The sequence below is a fragment of the Streptopelia decaocto genome (assembly GCF_964273445.1).
Source record: "Streptopelia decaocto genome assembly, chromosome: 3".
Lineage (NCBI taxonomy): Eukaryota > Metazoa > Chordata > Aves > Columbiformes > Columbidae > Streptopelia > Streptopelia decaocto.
This window is the reverse complement of record NC_138656.1, coordinates 24,069,802-24,083,649: the sequence shown is the minus strand read 5'-3', so window position 1 is coordinate 24,083,649 and position 13,848 is coordinate 24,069,802. Positions and strand designations below refer to the sequence as shown.

Genomic DNA, 13,848 nt, shown 5'->3' with positions numbered 1-13,848 from the left:
ACTTTATTTGTGAAGCAGCACACTCTGACCAGGCTTAATGGAACTTGATACTAATTTTTAAAGGTTTAATTATCACTATGTGCATCACAATCTAGCTGTCTCCAGAATGATGACTTTGAAAAAGACAATACGTTTAGAGGTCTTTTCCATGAGATGACTGAGGATTTTGTCTCTTGTCGTTCAATATTAAAGTTGCCACAATCTGTCTTGGGCTTCATGTTTTAGTATGGTAGGCCCCTAAAAAGCTCTTCTGTCTCTGAAAAACTCCTTAACTTGATGTGCTAAGCATTTTAATCACAATGGAATTAGTGACTGCTCCTGTCATCTGGAAGGGACTGCACTGTGTCATTAGCTGGACATGTAGTTTTATGCAGACAGGTCAGATAACAAGTATTGCAAAATCTGTTTTTTTTTTTCTTCTTCTTCACTATTGAGTCTCGGTGTGTTCATTCAAAGCTTCCACAAGCCCAACATGGGACATTTAGAAATAGCTAGCTTGATAAATTCTGATTTTAAAACTACAGCAAATTAAGGAAAAAACCTCAAATGTCCCCGTAAACTTTAAAGGGACTTTAGTTGAAGTGACATAGTATCCATTGGAAAAGTTTCTTTCTTTAAATTAAACTTGGTGTAACTTCAGTTTTCCTGTATTTAGAAGAGCTCTGTGGTAGTGATGAAGTTTGTGAAGCACTTGTGGCAAAGCCGTGATGAGCACATAGGAATATCACCCTCTGCTGGGATTCAGGATCTGGCTTTTCTGGATGAAAACTTAGCTGTTTCCTATAATGCACCTGTTGACCCCGAGTATGTTTTATTACCCATGATATGAGAGGGCTCATGGCTGAATGGGCTCTTTTAAAGATCAGAAATCATAAACCAAGCTTCTTATTGATACAAAAAAGAGCTTATTTAACACTAGGTTATCAGCAAAATCAAAGGAATCTGCTAAGGTACCATAAGGGCTTGTAACTCGTGCTGTCTTGTGTACCAGCTCCATCCTGATCTCACTGGCCTGGTAGGTCTGCCTGATATAAAGGTGACTTCTCATGTATTTAGTGTTGCTTATTAGAAAATCTAAATATTCTTGCCCTCACTTGCAGCCTGACCACTGAAAAAAAAAAAAAAAGACAAAACAGTTGCATCATTCATGACTGCAGCAAGTTTGTGAATCCACTGATAATTGTGAAAGCAGTTGCCCCAGGCAACTACTGGTGGAATGACTGGCAGCAGTTTGGGTTTTTGGCATTGTGGAGAGCTGTTATTGCAGACTCATTTTACGTACATAAAAGGTTTTGGGTACAAATAAGAATCTTCACACTTATTTTATATCCTTCCAAAAATCTGTGTGTCATTCTATTCCTTTTTCCGTTGTTTCTGGAGGAAGTGATCAGGGACATCTCAAATGTGCACTTCATGTTGTGCAGTGAGGGTCCTGTCTATTTGTCTATCCAATAGTAGCAATACTGTTGGAACTAGAGTGCTCTAGCATATTCTCTAGTGTTCACTTACACTCTAGCATAAGTGAAGGACCCTTAACCCCCCAACTTGTTCGTTTTTGTCTGTGACTTTAGGTAGTCTAATAAATTATATTAGGTCTTCCTAGCAACCCTTATTTAACTAGATATTATTATCAGTAGCACGAACGTTGTGGTGGCTTGTATGGGAGAAACACATGCAAGCAATAGAATTTTTCTGCCTTAAATACAACAGTAGAAGAGGAAAGAGAGGCGTCACAGGTAAAGTACATTCTACAGGGACACTAGCAGAGCTGAGAGTTAAACTTGTGTCAGGTGAATCTCAGTCCATGCTGAGCCATAGGTACATGCTGCTTTCCAGGAACGCGTAGAGTTTGACAAGCCCTGTTGTTGAGCAAACAGGTAATTCACTCTGAAATGCAGATTGTGCAAGGGACCAAAAGTATCTATAGGTTATTTGCCTCCTCAGAGTGGATTTCTGTCTGTTTTTTCTGTGAATTGGAAGTGTTTTGCCCCTATGTATTTCAGCCGGTACAAAGCAAGCGTTCGGTTCAAAGTGATGTTTTCATTTTGAAATCTTGTTTTCAAAAGGAAGTAGAAGCCCGTGAAAGTGAAAGAAATTCTGATTTCAGATTGAGCTGAATCAAATAGTTTTAGTCAAGCCCAATACATACTTGTTCTGTTTTAGCAATTGAGACAGGCCTTACAACATTTTGCTCCTTTGAGTGTCTCTTCCCACCCTCTGCTCCTGTAACATTCTGACCAGTTTATATCACTCCTGTCATTACTTTACACCATTCAGGCAGATACTTTTAGCAGGAATAGGGAGTGAGATGGAAATTCAAGGGTGTCATCAGCCTGGATTGAAACGGCTCTCCTGTGCGAAATAGGTGTGTGGATTCAGTCCAGCTCCTGCACTTGCCCACACTACAAACTGGTTGGCTTTCTGTTTCCAAACGGCACGGGCCGGGACCAGCAGTGCTCTTCAGCCTCAGAGGTGAGAAGGGGGACGAGGCTTCTCTGCGGCTTCTTTATACCAGGCTCTCAGGTTGTCGTGGTCACGAGCCTGGTGGTTTGGGGAAGTGTTAAACCCTGCTTGATCAGCAGAAGCAATGTTTCACAGCCTTTCTTCCCCTGTTTGTCAAACCACTGTTAGGGGGCAAATAAAGCTGGGTTGTAATCCTGGACCGCAGGCTGTGCAGATGAGAGCTGGGAGGAAGAGGGCTCTAAATTCAGGGATAGTGTGGAAGTCACGGATCCTCTTGATGTCTTGTCCACTGCTATTCCTCGTTTCTCCCCGCTACCAGAGATACTTTCCCACTAAGGAAATGCAAGGGGGCTTTGGTACAGCTTAGCACTTGTCTGCTCATTCCTGCAAATAGAGGTGACAGCAGCAGGAACTGAAACACTGAGGTGCTGTTTGTGTAGGTGCCCATCTTGCGAGAAACTGTGGGTTGTTTTGTAGTCATTACCAATTCAAAGGATGAATCATGTCAGCAAATGCTGACCTAAGGATGTGTAGGCAATATGAATCCTGTCAGCAATTACTAACCTAAGGATATGCAAGCAGTGGACCAGTACCGGGTCAGTCTGCTCCTTAAATAAAGATAAGAGCGACTTGAGGAACTCCTTATCAGGAGCTGCTGTCCTTGCAGTTTGAACATCCTGGAACATGCGTAATTACTTGAGTTTGTTTAACATATATCTTGAGACTGTCAGAGTGTCCTTTCAATGAACTTTGCTCATTATAATACTAAAAATCATGCCCACAGGCATGAAGACCCCTGCCCAACGTGAATACCCTAACCCATGAGCATGTTTAGTACAAGAAAATAATAGTGCAGCCATGTGTACGTTACTAACCAAACCTGGAAAGGGGGGTGGAAACCTGGGGAGATATTAACCAAAATCGGAAGTATAAATTATGTTAAGTACTATGAAGAAGGCGTACTAGCTTTGTGGTTTTATCACCCAGCACCCGACATTGTGCAGTCTCATAATAAAATAGTATCTTGACTCAGCTGCTTGCACACCGCGTAAAGAACCCTGCTTTTGGGACAACAGTTTGGAACTCCACTATATGCTGATTTTGATGGATATCAGCACCTGTCAGAAATAATTCCATGTAGTGTTAAGTCTCTGAAGAATTTGTAGCAGGAATAAACATGCTCTCAAGATCATAAATCACATCTGCAACTTTGCTGGATAGCAAGAGAAATCAACCTTTCAGGTGACGCCTGGGTACAATCTTTTGGTAGTCTGGTCTGGGTCACATCTGTGAATTCAGACCCCCTCTGCTGCCATGTCATGTGTAAATTCCATTGCAGACACTTGTACCTTGTGAGCTTAGCACCTTTAATTTGGTAGTCAGTACTTTGCATAAGCCTTTTGAGTTTGGTATCTTAATACTATACACTCAGTAAGCCTAATATTTATAAGGAGGATGTGAAAGACAAATCAAATGAATTTGAAGTAACAAGAAGTCAAAAACATGTCTTCCCTTATTTTCTTTCCTGTTTGCCTAAGGATTATTTATTGTGTTTGCCTTGATTCCATCCACTTAATTTTTCCAAACAGATGCAGCTGATTGATTAATGGCATTTCATGTTTAAAGTCAGAAGTGTCAGCAAGACTCTTGCACGCCTGTGTCATTCTCTCCCAGAACAATAGGTTCGCCTGAGAAGCAGGGACTTGTGCCAAGTATTCTTGAGGATAGGAGGTCATGTGCCACTTTTCTGCTAGGAGACAGATATATATAAGGACAAGGGGAGGCAGGAGTTTGGGGGGTTGGAGGGCTAACTCTGTTCTAATAATAGGAGGATCACATGGTTGCTAAGTCACCTACAACAAGGCTTAGTTTGTGGAGGTGAATCAAAGTGCCGGGAATTAAGGACATTTCTTCGACTATCCTATGACATATAAAAATAGGCTAAGGGAAATACATATGTGATGAAGAAAGAATTGACTGCGTAGGCCAAAACTCCTCAGAGGAACAGCGGCACTTCAGTTCTCTCACCTCCTTTTGTGATTTCTCTTCTTTTACTTCAATAACGCTGCATGTGAAAATAGCATACAGGTGACCGAGGTTCTCACCTAATATGTAATAATATGTATTTGTGTATAGTAGGCTGTGGGCCAGAGCCTCAGCTGTTGGAAACAGCGACAGCTTGGCTGATGCCAGTTACCCCAGTCAGGATCAACCCAATCTGCTCAGCCTGGTGTGAGAACTGGGTAAGGAGTTGCAAATGGGGAATTACGTACCCATGCACCACATTGGAAACCTATTGCGTATTCTAGTGTCAGTAATAGAAAGCATCTACATTTGCGGATCAAAATGAAACTGGCATGGGCTCTCCTTTGACAGCTGTTTCAAATATACAGCTCATCACGTTGTAATTCTTTCCCAGTATATGCTTAGAAACATGTAAAACACTAACAAGCCCGAGACCTTATTGTTCTCTTCTGCACGTTCTGAGCGTTTTGTGTAAATGTATCTCAGGCCTTGAAGGCCAGATTCCTAGATACTGAAGTCAGAGACTGAGCTTTGCTATTTATTGTCAATGGTATTAATCAACAAGTGGGGAGTCCCTTTTGTTTCCCTGACCTTTTGTATGTTTTCCCAGCTTCACAGGCTAGGCTTCAGAGGAAACTTCCTCTGAAACTATAAGCCACTAGAGGCCTCCTGAATACTTGAATTGATTTTGCTTCCAGGAAGACAGAGTCTCCTAAAAAGTACATCAGGCTTACAGAAGAAAACGATTCCCAGTTTGCCAGGCCAGGCTGACACACAGCCTAGCGAGGCTGAACGGAAGACAACACAGCTGAAATAAAGAACAGAAATGCACTTGAAATTCAGCTCTTAAAATACAGCACATGTAATATTGAGTCACGGTGAATTACTCATTTCTATTTAGCCTTTATCTGTTGCAACCTGATTAGAGAGACAAACTACATTCCTTTATTCAGGCATGAGGCCAATATTCATATTAGTCATTTTTGGCCAAAATAAATTCTACAAACTTTGGTCAAAATGCTTAATCCAATAACGCAATGTAGGGCCTCTTTAAATAAACCGTCCCACAGCAATCTCTCTGTTTATTTTTCGTTTGCATCCTCACACCTTCTTTCTCTCTTCCTCTAGCTCTTTTTTCTGTTGCACCAGCCTCATTTGCGTTTACCTCTTTTGCATAAGCACCCATTGCGAAGCCCCCGTGGATATCAGAGGTACTTCGATGACACGTTGATGTTTTCTCTCTGAGCTATGCCAGGTTTGCCCATTGATCCAGGAGCATGTTCCTGCTCACTAATGCAAGGTCACTCCTTCTGCTCTTTACCTCCCAGCCCTCAGGGGGGCAGACACTTGGAGGAGAAACCCGTTTGCTTTCTGTGTCAAGAAGCTGTTTGGTAGCTTGCTGCTAATTACTTTGGCTACAATAATTCTTAACCCGATTACAGTGATACAAATTAAAGCACTCCTGGCGAAGGACAGCTAAATCCACGTGTCAGACACCAGAGCCTTGGTTTATTTAGGGACATTACATTTCTTCTGATCTTGTTACCCAGTTTTCCATCTTCTTTGGGTAATCCTGAGTAAATCTTCCTCCAGTGGAAATCAGCACCATAGACATACACCCAGATTATTAGAGAGACCTTTGAAACTGTCTCATGAGGTTCCTCCTGCAACCCTTTGGGGTGGCCAGGTCCTCTGCCCCAAAGGATGAAGAACAGCTAATTATTTTTAGAGCTCCCAATGATGCATCTTGACAAAGCCTGATTTTCAGAGATGTAGCCTGAACCCCATCCTTAAAATCATTATCTACAGTGTGTTTCAGTGTCGGTCCACCAAAGGAACTTGCTTGTGCTGAAAATAGAGGTCTATGTACTTATACAGCCTTTGGACTTTGCTTATGCAAATCAGACAGTTGTCAGGTAACCTTGTCTGCAGTACATTGGGTACCTTTCTTAGGTGCTTTCTGCATTTCTTGAAAAATGTGGTCCTTTTTATGAAATATGGGTTGGGATGCGGAAAACAGAATTATTTCCTTGATAAATTGGCACCACCTTCTATAGACAAACAGCATCTTTCTGTACCTGTTTTCTTTGCCGTGGTGAGGACCCTTTTTATTCAGTTTGTTAATGAGACCATGCTGGTGGGTAGGAAGCTGGACTTCCATCTCATCAGTTCAGCCAGGCCAGTGAAGCTGAATTTCTCAACTGCTATAGTCCTATGCTATAATCTGTGAAATACTTGTGCTAAAATAACGTTTCCACTATACTGTGAATAACTCACTGATCACTGAATTAGTTCCTTAGTGGGAAGGAAAGTAACAAGATTAAAGAGAAACCTGGGAATAGATTTAGTTCTCTTTTACTTCTTTTACTCTGCCATTTATCAAGCTAAACTCCCTGCAAGTCAGAACTATATGAATATTGAGTAAAGACTGCAGGATTTAACAGTTAGTTCATGTCACATAATTATTAGCCTCTGGGACCCTCTTATTCATTTGTAAAGCCACTAACATGAATGTATTGTACCAGATAACAATATTGCCAGGTATTTTATTTAGCAGGTCTATTCTGTTGCAGCTTTCTTTCAAAAAACCTCAGCTGTACCGTATGCAACAACCAGAATGTACATTTTCTTTACAGTAAGGTATCACAGTACAGTGCAGTTGATCTCAGTTTGCTTAGCCGTGCTAAAACCTTCCCTGTTGGAGTTTCGCATATCTTCTGTGAAATTGCCCACTGATGTTCACACCAAATTACATAAACATAGGAATATTTTGCAGGGTGGTTTGAAATGGCCAGGGAGTGCAGCACAACTGTGCTCTTAGGATTTTCCAATGAGTTTTATATAGTTCTGGACATCCTTCACCTATTCAGGCTGCCCAGGGGGGTTGTGGAGTCTCCTTCTCTGGAGACATTCAAAACCTGCCTGGACATCTTCCTGTGTAACCTCATCTGGGTGTTCCTGCTCCGGCAGGGGGATTGGACTGGATGATCTTTCGAGGTCCCTTCCAATCCCTGACATTCTGCGATTCTGTATGCATTTTTAGGCAGAATGGATTGTGTAGTTGTAAGGGCATTATGCATTTCGAGAACCAGGACTTTCAGGTGCAATAAAGTTCACTCAAACAAGGCTTAACTTGGCATGACAGGAAGGTGCCCACTACCTTGTTGAGAGCATGTGCTTACATCTTACACGTCTTGGGGCCGGCCCTCTGTAAATGCTCTGACTTGTTTTCCACAGATGCCTGTTTCCAGACATTAGGAGTGGAACAGAAAAGCTGAGGCCAAAATCTGTAAGCTGTGTTTGAAGAATTAGATCTGTAAGCCCATACCTAGTCATGTTCAAGGCAAAAAAACCCCAAGCCCTGTGCAGCTGCCGTGCTCTCTGAAACAAAGCTTCAGGCACCTCTGGGAGCAGGTGACTCTTGCTTGCATATGTAGACAGGGGCTTTAAGCTTCTAATTTTAGATGTTTGAGATATTTGACTCAGCACCCTATTTGGTCTGCACCAGAGCTCTCGGGACATATTCTGGTGGGAATTTGGACCCAGCCTTGGTGTGGTCATGTCCACCTTTTCCCTCTGTCAGTTCTGCCTGGCTCCCAGCTCTGCGCTCTCCTGCGATTTGCAAACGCCGGCTGTGATGATGCCAGTGATTTCTCGTGACCTTGCAAAAGCCGTCAGGCCCCTGGGCAAACCTGGACTTGTCTCCTGAAGGAAAGTTGCGGGAGCTCAGATATTCCACTGCTGTCTCACTGAGCTCATCCCTCCAACTTCTTCTTTCCTTTTTTGTTTTTTTCTTTTCCCCCTCCTGTCCCTTTTTGTTTGGTTTGACCTTGGTCACTGATGACAAGGCTGCTTTTCCTGCCAAACCAATCAATAAGCTAAACAGAGAGAAGATGAGTATTTAGAATATGGGAAGCCAAACTCAAACACAGATAGGTTATCAGCCTAGCCCAGAGCAGACTTCTAAGCAAATATTTCATTAACAAATTTTTCATGGCAACTTGCATGCAAAAAAAAAAAAAAAAAAAAAAAAAAGAGAAAAAGCAACAACAGGAGAGGGAACAGTAAAGGGGATAAAGTGAAAGAACTGGGCTGGAGCCATCGGGCTTAGGCTGTTGCCTTGCTGTCTTTGCTTACCAGCACTTTCCACAACACGCTGCTGCTCCCCGGAGAAATGGTCGGGGTGAAGGTGAAGCCCTTGCACAAGTGGGGCTTTGAGCTCCTGTCAGTGCCATTGCACCTTGTGCTTCCCCCCGGGCAAGGAAAGGCTCACGGTGGGTTTGTAACCATACCATGTGGTTGTGGTGGAGAGACATTCTGGGCACGGTCTGAAGTTTATAACTGTTTAATCCTTGGACCTCTGGCAAGGGTTGTACACATTTTCTGTTAACAAACAGGAGCCAGAGCCAGTTATATCATTAAGTTCCTGGTTAGCTTAGTGACCTGTAGAAAATACATTTGTAATATTGCAAAACCTTGTGAAAACATATCCAAAGATTTCACTTCAGTGCCTCTCTCACCCCTTCCATGTGAGACCCAGCTTTTTTTTTTTTTTTGATGCCTTATTGCCCTCTATTTAAAACAATAAACACAAATTAATGTGTCTTTTGCAGATCGAGAAATTTTACAGCACTCTTAGCATAGATTAACAAACCCTCACTTTCATATGTCATGGGAATGAGAAACAGGAGGCTTAACTATTTTTTGTCTTGACAGCTATCTTGAAAGGTTGACTGAAGGGCAGGGAAGTTGCTAAATAACTTTTCAAATATTGTAGAGGAGAAAAATATAGGTCACTAAGCAATAAACTCTCTACATCCTTCTGGCTAAGGAGGAGACTCTGAATCTCCATCCACCTTTTACTAAAATGAGACCAAAATCCAAATCCAACATAAAGCATTACAGCTTTAAGTACTGAAAATATTTATTATTTTTATACCAGTAATCCAATAGCATAATCTCAAGAACATCAGTGCTCCAGGAATGTCTAGAAACACAATGGATTTGCCTTTATTCCTTTATCCAGATGTTTCTATAAAATACTCTGGATACTAGGAATCTGTAGGGGAATTAAAGATTTATTTTTAATACTTGAAAAACTTGAATTTCTAATAACTATGATCCTTTAAAATGTTTTAACTGCAGATGCAACATGCTCTGACTCTTTGATGAGCTTTCCCTGATTCTTTCAGGTTGCTTTCCAAACAACGGACAACTATTTCCCACAGACTGCAAGACGGTCACAGGACATGGGCGCTTTAGTGATAGCTGTAAATGTGAGAATTAAACTATGTGTTGGCTTCAGTTCAGAAGTTTATTGTTATTCAGCAAAACTGATTAGATTTTGTCCGTACAGCACTGTGTAGATATACCCGAGCTAGGGAAGGAATAGTCAGCACCCTAACTAATGTGGGGCAATAGCCAGCCCTGCTTATTGAGGACTAACTTCCACTTAGCTATTGCAGGGTGGAAAGTCTTTGCATATTATGCCACAATCTGTAATGCTGTGATTTTACCTCATTTCTGAAATAAGATTATACTTTTTTTTTTTTTTTTTTTGACAGATACAACATTACGAAAATAATATCTGAGCCTTGCTTGCTTATGCTTGCTTTATGTTTGCCTGGTGCAATAGTAATTCAGCTTCCTAACACACAATGAACATCAGGACCCTTTTCAGGATCAGGGTAGTAGATGCTGAAGCAATGTAATTTTTGTGGTTTATAAAACACTACGGATTTAATGACTTGTTTAATAACAAGACAGGTGCAATAATCATGCAGGATTTTAGAGGCAGACATCCATAAAGCTATTGAATTCCAAATAGCAGGTCAGAAACTGGTTCTCTGAGGAAATTCAATGTAGAAATTTCACTGTGTGTCAGTCATTTTTCTGCTCCTAAAATCCTTTAATAAAAGTGGAGCACTAGCTATTATTGTATGTAACTGTTCTTAAAGATTTCTAGGTTTCTAAATCTGACTATAAAATTAAAGACACAACTTTAATGTAAACTTTGTGAGCTGGGAGAGCAAATCCTGACAATTTCTTCAGCTTACGTGCTTTTTGAATTTATCATCAGTTTGGGCCAATCAGGTTCACTGTTTCTTTTTAATAGCCACTTAGATATTTAATAGAAATGGAATAGATATGGATGCAAATTTTTAATCAAAAGAGATGGTCAGAACACATCCGAAGAAATGGAGAAAAGGTATCTGGAAGGTACATGGCTCTGGATAAAATAAGCAATGATTTCCTGCTTCAGGTGCAGATCTAACCACTGCTTAAGTTGTTCCTCTAAGACGCTCCTCTGTCACACCAAGAGCTCTCATCCCTCGGGCACAACAAGCTGCCTGCAGTTCTTTAACAGTCAGGCTATCGACTCCTTCCTCAGCAATCAGTTTGTCATCAGCTTTTATAGTTCTCAACCTCATAGTCAGCTGGAAGCGGAGAAAGTTGTTTTTCCCAATTGACTGAAGTTCCAATAATTTACAAAGTGCCACCAACTGAGGCCTGGTTAGATTGTCCAAAGTCAACTCATCTTCAAACAGTTTAGAGAACCTTAAGATCTCCTCATTACTGGGTCTTTCACCAGTTTCCCTGGTCTTTTGAAAGAACTTTGAAAAATCTTTTGTAACATTTCCTTTGGCTGCTTTATTTTTCAAGGCCATCTCCTCAATTGTGTCTTGAAGGAATTTAGCCAACTCCAGCTTTACTCTCAATTCTTTCTTCAATCTTTCCTCCTTTTTAGACTTTGTCTCAAATGTAGAGGGAAGCATATTGGGGAACAACTTAAGAGCTACTGAAAGGAAAAATTCCATAAATGGGACAACAAGAAAAACTAGGAAAGGGACCAAGCAGAAAAGATCGGCACATATTCGAAGAAACTGTCTCCGTTCTCAACAAGACAAAATAATTCCATGAAGTATTCGCCAGAGCATCCTTGCAGCTATTTTCGTGTCAATCCACAGTAAATGAAAACCATGGTAATAGTGCTTCAGTTCGTCCACAATCCTCTGCCCAAGAGATTTTTCCACAACTTCTACTTCTGTTGGACTATATACAGGACCTCCTTCTTCCAACTTCTTGTTTTTTTGTCCTTTAAGGACTTCGATGACTTTTCAACTATAGAGTCATCTTGAAGGCAATGTGAAGAATGCCACCATCGAACTGGAAGATACTGGGGACCTAAAACACCCATGGTCGCTAGTGGCATCCATGAGCCAGAAGAACTTGTAAGAGTAAAGTATATTTGTTCAGATCCTTTAGTCCAACAACAGCAGTGATCTTTTTTGGAGTATGCGTAAACTGGAAGGACACTAGTGCAATATTTAAAGTGCACAGTCATTTTGTTTGCCAGCCTCAGGGATGTACAGCTAAGACATGCCCAATCTCCCAAGTTACCCAGGCGGGGCTGGTGGCGCAGTGCTCGGGGCAGGCGGCAGGCCCACCAGTCGCAGGTCTGTAGCAGCTCCTATGCTTGAGACATTCAAAACCCCCCTGAACACCTTCCTGTGTAACCTCATCTGGGTGTTTCTGCTCCAGCAGGGGGATTGGACTGGATGATCTTTCGAGGCCCCATCCAATCCCTAACATTCTGTGATTCTGTGATTCTGTGAAATAGTGGCTGTCATTTTAACAGCTGTGTTCTGGCAAAAGCCATGGACTTGCTGCAGAAACTGCTGACTGACATGCTCTAATTTCCTAAAACACAGATTAGTGGCTCACAGTACTTTCTTCTGGCCTTAAATTCTGTGAATCCACAAGCTGGCCAGGTCTTTTGCAAGCAGAGAACAATTTGATGAGGAGTAGGGAGGAAGGAAAAAAAAAGTGTAAGGAAAACTGATTGTAAAACCACAGATACTGACAACAGAACATGAGGAATGTGATACTGTTTTCATGATCCAATTCGTGCTACCTCACAGTTTTCCTTGCTGGCTTTGGAAACTCTGTGTCTCTTCCCCTCTTCTGAAAACAGCGATAAAAGACCTACTTTAGAGGAGCAGCATGTGGATAAACCAGGCCAGAGCAAAACAAGGATTCCTTTTGCTTGCAGATTCTCCTGAGCAATGTCTGTGACTACACTGTGTCAGTGGCTTTCTGATCTGAGCAGTTTCTGGTTGAGAGGTATGATTTTATTCGTCGCATTAAATACTTTTCCATTACAAGAGGAAGATGCCTCACCTTCATCTGCAACTGCAAGTGCACTGTCCTGCAGATTTAAGGTTTGAGACCATAAGTTGCTTAGCACAGTCCAGCAACTGCTCATCACTTCAGCACGTGGCCGTGTTGCTTTGGTTGACCTTTCCAAGGTGACCTTCCACCATGGCACACTCTTAGGAGCGTATCTATAAGGACCAGAGGCAGTAATGTCACTAGGGACATGCCCATGACTTTGCATTGCCATGTCCACTGCCTCTGTGACAGACTGGAAAGAGAAGGGCAGCTAGCAGTAGCAAAAGCTGCTCTCTGCAAGAAGACGTCAGGCTTCTCACAGTTTTGTGGGAGGAGGCAGGCCAAGGCAGACAGCTAAATCTTCCCTCTTTTCTCCTGGCCTTCTTGTGACTGTGTGGCAAGTGCCCAGCTAATGTGATGAGAGTGCCTCCTGCATTCACTTCACTGTGCTTCTGTTCAAAAGGCAATAAATAATCAAATGCGTGTCTGCCGGCAAACCGCACAGTGAATTAGGAATGCTCCTCATGTAGCACTGACTTGATCTCATCTTACATGTACCCCAAAGCAATAGTGAGGGGAAAATGCTGTGAAGCATTTTTTTCCTTTGTTAGTGCCCTTAGGGCTCAATCTGAACTTTGTTAGAGACAAAAAAGAATAGCTAGGAAAAATGGTGAATTTCTGCATGACATAAGGACTGGAGGAACTTACACTGTCATCTTCTGCTTGTGTTGTGACAAGGTGTGCAGGTGTGACAGTGAGCAGGGCTTTTCTAGCCACACTGAAGTCAAACATGACCCATATTGCATCTCTCTCAACAACCATCTTCCATTTGGCTCTTACCTCGGTCTCAGGAGGCAGCAAGATGCCATCTCAGCTGAAGTTTATTTTTTCAATACACTTCTTAGGCTGATAATAAAAGATTCTGCTTTTATGTCAGACTCCTGTTCATGTTACATCTGTTTCATTACTGAACTCTACTCATCACTGAATTGTCTGTTCCCACACCCAGATGAATTAAGAGCAAGGCCTTTGGGGTAGAGACTATGGTCCTTCTTACATTTAGGTACAAATGGCCTCAATCTGTGGCTGGAGTTCCCAGAAAAGGGCTGCTATAAACCACATCAATAAAAATAATCTTCAGGAATAGATGCAGCATGATATCTCATGTAGAAACTCTAGGAAAAAAAT

The 13,848-nt window shown here is 41.8% G+C and overlaps 1 pseudogene across 1 annotated transcript; it reads right to left on the bottom strand.

The window, feature by feature from the left end:
* Nucleotides 1–10,653: 10,653 nt before the first annotated feature.
* On the bottom strand, nt 10,654–13,482 carry LOC309437580 (mitochondrial proton/calcium exchanger protein-like; annotated as a pseudogene). Its single transcript has 2 exons — nt 13,369–13,482; nt 10,654–11,959 (listed from the first exon to the last, which is right to left on the bottom strand). The product of its transcript is annotated as a mitochondrial proton/calcium exchanger protein-like (transcript).
* Nucleotides 13,483–13,848: the final 366 nt, after the last annotated feature.